The following is an 11,443-nucleotide window of genomic DNA, read 5'->3' as shown; positions in this document are numbered from 1 at the left end:
CTGAATTCTATTGGACTTATACACAGCAGTAATAGTTCCTATTCGGACTTGGCCTAAATATGGGTTATTACTGCTGTGTACTTATCCAATATAATTCAGTATTGTATTCAACACATTTAAATAATCATAAAATTTGAAAGAATGGAAAAACAAATATTAAGTTTTTTTCTCATAACATGTGTGCATTAATATTAAATGTGTGCTTTATAAAGCAGAGTGCATGAACATTAGAGTAAAATAATAAGTGTTGGAAGTATAATTATTTTCTATAGACTAAACTTAGAATCTACAAATTGTTGTCTTTTTGTACAGTTCAAAATGTAAATGCTTTTTCCATGTATGTACAAAATTCTGTATCATACTTAATTCAGTTTTTTTCTCCATATTTGATGCCTGCTAAAATAGTTTGGTTTAAGAAAAAGTTCTTAGATTTACATAATATTTCCTTCCTATTTGTAAACAAGGTTATATTATAAATTGCTCACGTTTTGTAGCATTTAACATTAAAATCAGCCTCCCGGCCACTCTGTTCACCCGACTCAACAACTGCGATGTTATCTAAGGAACATTTTCCCTGACTATATGCGGACGTCATCAAAACAGCGGCCGTTATCACTAAGCAGCATTGTCGTATTGTTGGTGCCTTTCATTTTGCTGTTCATACAAAATGAATGTCATAATTTTCAATGGGAAAGAACAGGGCAAAAAATTAATGTAAATACCGTATAAGTACTTATTTCTACGGGCTTAATATTCTGCAATTTTTTCAAAAATGAAGTGGTATTAAATTTCTGCGTACCTTATTTCTGCGATGTCTTCCTTCGCACGCTGATGGGATTTATTTCAGCCGTTCTGTATTCACCGGTTGTGTTATTAATTTCAAATAGACAGGTACGTATTTTGTTGTTATTTTGACATTTATGTTGGTTTCCGTTTTGAGAATAAAAGTTGATGGATACTGATGTAACATCGTCATAATCAGATAATGTTGAGTGTTAAACGTAAGGAGAAACTGTCATTTTATAAATACGGTCATGACAAACAGACAAGGAAAATGACCTGAATTTATATTTTGCAAACATTCTCATCTGTGCATTGTAACGGTATGATAATTTTTGTTAATCACGCCTTTTCCAAGTCCCATGCAAATAACGGTAAATATGACCATTACTAGACGAATCGGTTAACAATAGACACAAAGGATACAATGGATTGTGTTTGTCACATAATTAAAGAAAACTGAAACTGACAGCTGACTACTCAATGGTGAGCGAATATCAAAACAAATTCATGTTTTTTATTATGGTTTATTCAACAGCAAAACAATGATAAAACGGTTCTAATATATTACTGTTACTACCAAATTTTCAAACTGCTTTGTCGGCATTTGGCTACATGTGGGACAAAGGCCGATAACGCTATCTGACATTGTCTTATACTTAACCGGATTATAGCGGTGGCTTGTATCGTCGTATCACGGCATGTCAGGACAAAATTTTCTGCGGATTTTAAATCTGGGGTCTTATTGTCTTCCACAGAAAATGCAGAAATAAAGTTCCCGCAGAAAAAAGTACATATATAATAAACATTCTAACAGAAAGTGAAACTCATCTTCAAGTTTATTGTTATTTATTTTATATCATCCATTCATACGAAGATTTATAAACATGTATACCAAATTGCAATATTAGGGGAAAAAACATGGAATATCACAGAAGTAAATAACTTTATTCAAGTGATATACACTTCATAAATAGTAACAGCACATTTCAGTTTATACACATATAGTATAATAAAAAAAATCTCAAATTATATATACATTGTATAGATTTATACAAATAATAAATGTAAGCGTGACAATTTTATACAAAATTCTGTAACATCAACATTTAAACAGTATCCAGTCTACCTTAAAGTCTTTGTGAAAATTGAGGTTTTACTCTAAAATTGCTTCACATTAAATAGATAAAACCTAGACTCCAATTGTCTGGAAAAAACACTTCTTGAAATCCAGGTGTGCACAATAAATCTCTTAACAATAAACATCAGTTCTTTCTATTTGGATTGTTTGTTTTTAAAAGTAATTTATAGTCACCACCAGTAACCCATATGGGCGACTCCCCCTGAAGACTGTTAGTAATGTTAATGGGAGGATAGTGCAAGATACAGAAGTATTTATATAGACCCTTATTCCCATGTCAGTAATGTTTAGCTCGACTGTTCAATATACTCACCCTGGCGTCAGCGTTACACCTTGGTTAGTTTGCATGCAAGTACGCATAGCTATTATTTAAAGGCATTTAGTTTTAAAACTATGTTTTCTTTTTCTAGGTAAATAACCAACCTCACAGGATCAAGTCCCATAACTGTGACATGTATTTTGGCCAAATTATGCCCCCTTTTGGACTTAGAAAATCCTGGTTTAAGTTTTTCATGCAAGTTACTATCTCCAAAGCTAATGCAGATACTGGATTGAAACTTCACTTCTGTCTTCAGGGTTTTAAAACCAGGTGATAGCATCAAGTCTCATAACACTGACTTGTATTTTGGCCAAAGCTAATGCAGATACTGGATTGAAACTATATAGATATTTAAACATTTAAGGTAATATTCCTGCTTCTGGGGCAACAATTTGAATGGTCGAGCATTGGCTGTCTTAGGACAGCTCTTGTTAGTTGGAGGAGTGGGGGCTCCAAGTATAGACCCCTGGTTTCGTAGTAAGCCAGTGTTACCACTGGATCACTGTTAAACGTACAATACTGTACTCTTTTCAAATAGATTTGTTTTCATTTGTCTCAAATTAATTAATCCAAAATTTTATATTATGAGTATGTCTAATTACCCCAAGACCCCACAAGACTACCCCAACACTTCAATTAAATGATTATTTATATATTATTCATCAAAATATAATGTAAAATTTTTGATCTTTGAGGTAATTTATTGTAAAAATATAGTATTGACTACGTTAATCCAAGGGAGGTAACTGCTAAATGATTATTAAATATTCTGCAATGTATTGTGTCCCATTTTAGAAGTTTATTTAAAAGGAAAGATACCAATGACAAAGTTATTTATTACTTACTGAGTTGCAGTAAAAGTAATTTGTTCTAAGAGCGTTCAGTTACAGATGAGTAATGCTGCAGTTACATTACCCACTGCATCCAGGCCACACCACGTGGAGGAGCTCTTCCATGGCCCATTTTTTTTTCTTTCTCTTTTTCTTTCTATTTCTTTCTTTCTTTTTTCCTTTCTCTTTTTCTTTCTATTTTTTTCCCTTTTTTTTCTTTCTTTTTTTTTCTATTTTTTTTTCTTTCTATTTTTTTTCTTTCTATTTTTTTCTCTCTTTTTTTTTGGTATACATGCTTTTCATAACTAAGAAATTCACTGAAACCCTCAAACATCTCTTTAAGACATCTTGGCGTCCATTTTGACAAGCAGTGGGGAAATGGAGCAAAAATTGACTTTTACAAGTAATTATGAAACTGAAATTTAAGATTCATTATTTATTTTTATACAAATGAATTTTAATCATATTAAACCTAAAAATACTCATTTTAAAGGTAAAATTAGTTGTTGAAAATTTTATTTTGAATACAAGTTATGAAAAGCAAGTATTTTTTTTTTTTTTTTTTTTTTTTTTTTTTTTTTTTTTTTTTACAGAGTACAGAATACAGCAAGCTTTATTCAGATCCTCATCCCTACAACATATACATATTAAATCAAGGTCATCAAACATGAAAACGTTTTTACAAAACATTTAAAACAATGAACATCAATGTACATCGTCTACATCACACACATAATTGTGACGCGCCGGGCAAAAAGGGGATAGCTTGTCAAAAATATCAAAATGAAGAGTTTGATACTGTGTTAAAGATTTTTCGTTTATCTTTCAGAAACGTGTAGTTTATTATACATGTGTATATACAATTACAGTAGAATGTATGTATAAGTATTTCTTGTGCTCATTGCAGCCTATCATTGTAATAGTTATATTTAATCCCCTTCAGTGGTGTCAAAGTCACTGTATAAGACTTAAATATGTAAATATGTAGACAGCCAGGTAGTCCTGTTGGTAGAGCCGGCCCGGGTTCAAGTACCGGTCTGGCTGCACATATTTCTGACCCGATGACAACATTGAATATTTCTTTCAAGTTTGGGAACAACAGACTTGACCATGTTAATTCAGTAATATAGCTTCAGCACTATGCTTCACCTGGCCCCTCAAAACCTATCTTGTGGAGATATATCATTATAACTTACTAAGTAAGCATGAAAAGGTTAAATTACACTGAGCACACTATTATATCATAGTATGTCTGAGCTAAACAATATATATGGCTACCTAAATTTAGTACAAGGTAACATCACACTGATTTTGAAGACTAGTTTTATGTAAACAACATGGGTACCTAAATTTAGTACAGGGTCACATGGAACTTGAGTCAAGCATATAGAATAAATTGATTGTATAGTGTATATATGTCTGAAATTGTAGGAAGGCTAGGAAATCAGTAATCAATGTTACATAGGCCAGAAACTAAGAGTCGTTAGTGTTATAGTAAATATATAAAAACATAACAGGTTGTATTGACAAATTAAAGGGTCTGGTGTCAACCAAAAACATTTTTTTTAGATATATCTGGAAATAAATGCTTTATTTCTTAAGAAGGCTTTAAAACTTAATTACTGACAAACTATATGTTACGGAAACACATGAGAATTTGCTGTTTTAAATTTACTACTTTTTATGCTGAAAATCGAAAAGCGTTTGTAACACTTTACTCCAGGTAAACTGTCTCGATTATAAATATCTATATTTTGAAATCATAATTCACTAATTCAGCTATAGTGCTATAGTACGATGGGAAAATGTCTTATTGCCGCAGCGGTCCGTGGTTCGATTCCCAACACGGTCATCTTTTTTTCTTGATTTGGAATTTTTAAAATATTTTAGAAACAAAAATTCATATTCTAAATAATGTTCATAATATGACCAAACTTCAATTTGAAAGAAAGATTATTTTTAGCCAAATCTGGAGGTCAGTGCCTTTAAATGTCGTTTGCATTATTCCTGTTCAAAAACTTCCTTTTTGCTATCTTAGAAATTTTTGCTATAAAACTGGACAAAAAAAAACGCAAGGGTATTTGTACCATCATAGCGATCAGGTAATTCAATCATTTGCTTTAACACTGGCGTAGGAGTTAGAGGATAGAGGCATCCATATGTAAAAACAAAAACATTTCTCATAGCCCAACTATATTAAATATACTTTTTTTTTAAACAAGGCTTGCTAGTATATATCTAGATGCCGTCTTAAATAGTTATTTCGCATTTGTCTACAGTAACTGTGTTGTTTTTTTTTCTGTGAAAATACAAGATTTAGGGCCAAAACATTTGGACATACGAGTGTGGAAATGATATACTAGTCCCTACTCTCAAAAATTCCTCCTGCTCCTATCCCCATATTAGACCAGAGGGGAATGGGACACTGGAGTCAGAATGAGCCAATGGATAATCTTTTGTGCCATCCCCTGCAATACAAATACATAGTTTGTGATGTTAACATTACATAGTATCCATAGGCTCCTCCTGACTTTGGTGCCTTATTCTCTCTGGAAAGGCTGCTGAGGTAACAGAGGGTAGTTCTACATTCTTATCATCGTCTATCTTATTCTGCATGTACAGGCTTGCATAAATATATTCTAGTGCCTTATGTGCACTTGAAAATCCATCCTGAGATGTGTATCCCATTAGGCTTGTTATTAGAGACTGTATAACTTTACTGCATGTCTTTGGGATTTTATCTTCCAGAAAACTGGACCATTCCCCTTTTGACCAAATGACAGGTTTCAATTCTTCAACTGTAATTGGAAACCCCCCTCTACCAGAAACAATCTCAAGAAGCAATTTACCAGTGGCATACAAATCTATACGGACCCTTACATAAACAGTCTTGTTTTTGCCGTCCAGGTAATGCTTAAGTACGCTAGGAGGAAAGTAACAAGCTGTGTAACCATGGGAAACTGTGAACAGTGGTTCATCAATTAGCTTTGCTGACCCTAAATCACAAATCTTTAACTCTTCTTTTGGATCTATCAAGAGATTCCCAATGTGTAGGTCACAGTGTACACAACTCTGTACATGCATAAAAGAAATCCCCGACAGCAATCCTCTGAACCATTTAAGTAATTTCTGTTGATCAAGGGCTTTATTTTTTACCTTACTCAGGAGAGGGTCTCCCCCGTGCTCCAAAAGTACTTTAATGTGACCTTGTTCTTTTATCAACCCTATGAGTTTCACAATATTTTCATGTCTACAGTAAATTAAAGCTTTAAGTTCCCTTCTTAGTGACGCATGTACTTTGACTTTATCTGTTTTGGAATTGTTTAAATCTATATCTTTAATTACGAATACGCCAGTACTTCGGTTAGTTTTGTCTATACAAACATATACAGACCCAAAATATCCTTTCTGTACTTTGTTGTTTTCAAAAATGTAATCTTTTCCAGCTTCATATATTTTCTTACTAAGAGGCACATGTATTTGTCCAGCATAATTATTCAAAATAACCCCTTTATGAACAGTGTTGTCTTCAAATTCATCACACAATTTAAGTACTTCAGTCTCAGTTCCATAAATTGTTTGTCCAGGTACAACTCCGGAAACTAAGGGTGATGTTTGTCTATTGACTATATTATGTATTCCTGTTCCTGTGTCATTATTCGAACATTCTTCCAACCTTAACTTATGTTCACGTTGGTCTTTCATTTTGTTCTTTTCAGTGCATTTACTTTTGGTTGCTATTGCACTTCCTCCAGTACCTTTATCTGGGTATGCCTCTTTTTCCTTACAAATACCAGTTCTTGAACCTGCCATTACGTTGCTTCTAGCACCATAACTTGAAACTGCCGCTGTGTTGCTTTCAACACCATAACTTGAGCATGCCACTATGTTGCTTTCAACACCATAACTTGAACCTGCCACTACGTTGCTTTCAGCACCATAACTTGAACATGCCACTACGTTGCTTTCAGCACCATAACTTGAACCTGCCACTACGTTGCTTTCAGCACCATAACTTGAACCTGATACTACGCTGCTTTCAACACCATAACTTGAACCTGCCACTATGTTGCTATCAGCACCATCACTTACACCTACCACTATGTTCCTTCCAGTACCATTACCAGAACATGAAACTGTTTTCTTTCCAATGTCACTGTTTGTATCTGAACATATTTCGGCCGTCCGTTTAAAATCATTGATTGTTGTGGTGTTTTCCGCCATTTTGTTTCACTAACTTTATTAAAACTGAAATAATCCTAAAAGTCACGTTTCTTTATAAAGCATTCAATATTGTTTTAATAAAACATTCAACAGCGTGTTCAGATTTCTTTAAAAGATCCGATAATGTTCATCGATTCTTTTGTTAAATTAAGTGTCACCGTGCCTTATATACCATGGAGCTATAACACACCATCTATCACAACTCCCTGTGTATACTTTATACTGTCACTGTATTGTACCTGCTCTTACTAAAAAAATACAAGTCCTGTATACTCGGTACACCCGGCTTATTTTGTTTTATCTCTGCCAAGGTTTTGCAGATTTGAATGAAAATTGAAAATTGGACACAATGTTTAATGTTTATTTTAACATAATGAAATAATAAAAATCATAACAATTACTGATTAGAAATAAATTCACGTAGCCGTAATGGCTACAATAAGGTAACTATGGAATACTGGACTACATGCTTTAGAACGAAACTGAAATTAACTTTAAATCCATGTATAATAAGCGGTTTCACAAAGGGTAGATCTATGTGGGCTGTACATCGTGCTCCGAACGGCGTTTTCTCATGATATTTAAGGTACAGAATATAGTTGATTACACCCAATTCGCCCCACGCAAGTCTCCACATTTAAAACAGCTTTAATATCTTGATAGAAAGGTCCGCTGAGCAAGATGTGCTAAAATGGGATGGCTCTACACTAATTTGTATAAGAAGATGAATATTCTACGGTGTTCCGATAGCACCATCGTACTGTCGACCTTTGCAGAGGTAATGACGACACTACGATAATACGATGCGACAGCACAACAAAAAGCGATAGCACGCCAACATTATGCAATAGCACGCCAATACATTGCGATAGCACGACTATGAGATTCTTTCACTGGTTGTAGGTGCAGATGGGAATATCCGGCCTCGAGGGTAACTGTTAAGGCGCTAACGAGGCTCCTTTCCGAGTTACCGCCTAAATAGTTACCCGAGAGCCGGATATTTCAATCTGCACCTAAAACCAGTGACAGAAGAATCTTTTTCTTGCATGCATACCGATTTCAAGAAAAATAATAAAAATAAAATCAATCGAACGGCTTTCTTTTTAGAACTATTTCTTATAGCAGTGTATTTAAACAAAGCGCGGGAAATCAACGTCCGTAAACAGGAAAGACGTCTTTAAATAAAGTATAAATTACTACATAAATCTTCTACATATATGTAGTTCGTAATACGTCATTTACAGCACGAGAGTCTTCTTACACCCCGGGGTGTAAGATGGATCTTTCCAGCACCGATAAAAATACCGGAAGTCCCCGTCTGGTATGCAAGAAAACTCGATACGACAGCACGATACGATAGCACAATGCGATAGCACGCCAACACGATGCGATGATGACAACACAATGTGACAGCACGACATTAATACCATATTATCTTTTCGTATTGTCGTGCTGTTGCATCATGTTTTCGTGCTGTTGCATCGTATTCGATTTTCCCCCGTATAACTGCCGAAATCTTTTTAATTCTGTGATAAATATGGCATTATTTTCAAGGTTTCTTCAGCAGTTTTTAAGTATATATTAACAGCATTAAAACATAAGATAAAATAAAACACATCTATTATTTACGCTTATTTCACATTTGTTTTGCGGAGTTTCATTATGAATTGTAAAAAAAATATAAAATACTTTTTACGTGTACTGTCTGGCAGTTTTACTCGACGTGTACATTATATGGACACGACCATTTCGTACATACCGCCGCAAGTCCATTTGCTATTATTTTATTTACAGTGCCTTTTGACCTTTTTGTTTTGTTATTTGTTAATACATTTATGCATGAATATTGTTCAAGTTATTTTATTTTATTTTTGTTTATCAAATTGGTAAAATATGGTAAAATCAAGTTGATAAAATCAGACACGACCTTTCCCGAAAAGCGAAAAACACAAAGACACAGATGTCTGACTAAGTGATACTAGAGTATACTTAAAATCGTTATTTGTACTTGCAATGGTAAAAATAGGTAACCATCATCGCCGAAAGTTCAAAGGATTTGTCATCTATTTTCAAAAACTTTCTAAAATTGACCGGATTGCAAAAAAAAAAAATTGTTTTATCTCTGCCAAGGTTTTGCAGATTTGAATGAAAATTGAAAATTGGACACAATGTTTAATGTTTATTTTAACATAATGAAATAATAAAAATCACAACAATTAGCAATAAATTCACGTAGCCGTAATGGCTACAATAAGGTAACTATGGAATACTGGACTACATGCTTTAGAAAGAAACTGAAATTAACTTTAAATCCATGTATAATAAGCGGTTTCACATTCTCTGGTAAAGGGTAGATCTATGTGGGCTGTACATCGTGCTCCGAACGGCGTTTTCTCAGGATATTTAAGGTACAGAATTTAAGATTCTTTCACTGGTTGTAGGTGCAGATGGGAATTTCCGGCCTGGAGGGTAACTGTTTAGGCGGTAACGAGGTTCCTACCGAGTTACCGCCTAAACAGTTGCCCGAGAGCCGGATATTCCCATCTGCATCTATAACCAGTGACAGAATCTTTTTCTTGCATACCGATATCAAGATATAATAATAAAAATAAAATCAGACGAACGGCTTTCTTTTTAGAACTATTTCTTATAGCAGCGTATTTAAACAAAGCGCGGGAAAGCAACGTCCGTAAACAGGAAAGACGTCATGACGTTTCAAAGACAAATAACAATGTTTAGTTCTGGTTTTGTTTGATCAGTTGCAGAGTAACGTTATGGATTTTTGATAAAATAACGTGTTTTGAATCGAGAAAAATACTATCAGGAATAAAAAGGAACTGTCAAGGTACTGGATTTTTATTCCGTTTTTCGAAATAAAATATAAATAACCACATATTAAAATCTTCTACATATATGTAGTTCCTAATACGTCATTTAAAGCACGAGAGTCATCTTACACCCCGGGGTGTAAGATGGATTTTTCCAGCACCGGTAGAAATACCGGAAGTCCCCGTCTGGTATGCAAGAATATAGTTGATTACACCCAATTCGCCCCACGCAAGTCTCCACATTTAAAACAGCTTTAATATCTTCATAGAAAGGTCCGCTGAGCAAGATGTGCTAAAATGGGATAGCTCTACACTAATTTGTATAAGGAGATGAATATTCTACGGTGTTCCGATAGCACCATCGTACTGTCGACCTTTGCAGAGGTAATGACGATAATACGATGCGACAGCACAACAAAAAGCGATAGCACGCCAACATGCCATAGCACGCCAATACATTGCGATAGCACGACAACACGATACGACACCACAATGCGATAGCACGCCAACACGATGCGATTGCATGACAACACAATGTGACAGCACGACATTAATACTATAAGATTCTTTCACTGGTTGTAGGTGCAGATGGGAATTTCCGGCCTCGAGGTTAACTGTTAGGCGGTAACGAGGTTCCTACCGAATTACCGCCTAACTTGAACAGTTACCCGAGAACCGGATATTCCCATCTGAACCTATAACCAGTGACAGAATCTTTTTCTTGTATACCGATATAAAGATATAATAATAAAAATAAAATCAGTCGAACGGCTTTCTTTCTAGAACTATTTCTTATAGCAGCGTATTTAAACAAAGCGCGGGAAATCAACGTCCGTAAACAGGAAAGACGTCATGACGTTTCAAAGACAAATAACAATGTTTAGTTCTGGTTTTCTTTTATCAGTTCCAGCGTAACGTTATGAATTTTTTATAAAACAACGTGTTTTGAATCGAGAAATATACTATCAGGAACAAAGAGGAACTGTCAAGGTATTGGATTTTTATTCCGTTTTTCGAAATAAAATATAAATAACTACATAAATCTTCTACATATATGTAGTTCGTATTACGTCATTTAAAGCACGAGAGTCATCTTACACCCCGGGGTGTAAGATGGATTTTTCCAGCACCGGTAAAAATACAGGAAATCCCCGTCTGTTATGCAAGAACATATTATCTTACCGTATTGTCGTGCTGTCGCATCATGTTTTCGTGCTGTCGCATCGTATTGGATTTTTCCGTATAACTGCCGAAATGTTTCTATTTCTGTGATGAATATGAAATTATTTTGTTTCTTCAGCAGTTTTTAACAGCATTAAAA

Source organism: Mercenaria mercenaria, chromosome 7 (genome assembly GCF_021730395.1).
Source record: "Mercenaria mercenaria strain notata chromosome 7, MADL_Memer_1, whole genome shotgun sequence".
In the NCBI taxonomy this organism is placed as follows: Eukaryota; Metazoa; Mollusca; class Bivalvia; order Venerida; family Veneridae; genus Mercenaria; species Mercenaria mercenaria.
Note: the sequence above shows the minus strand (reverse complement) of the source record.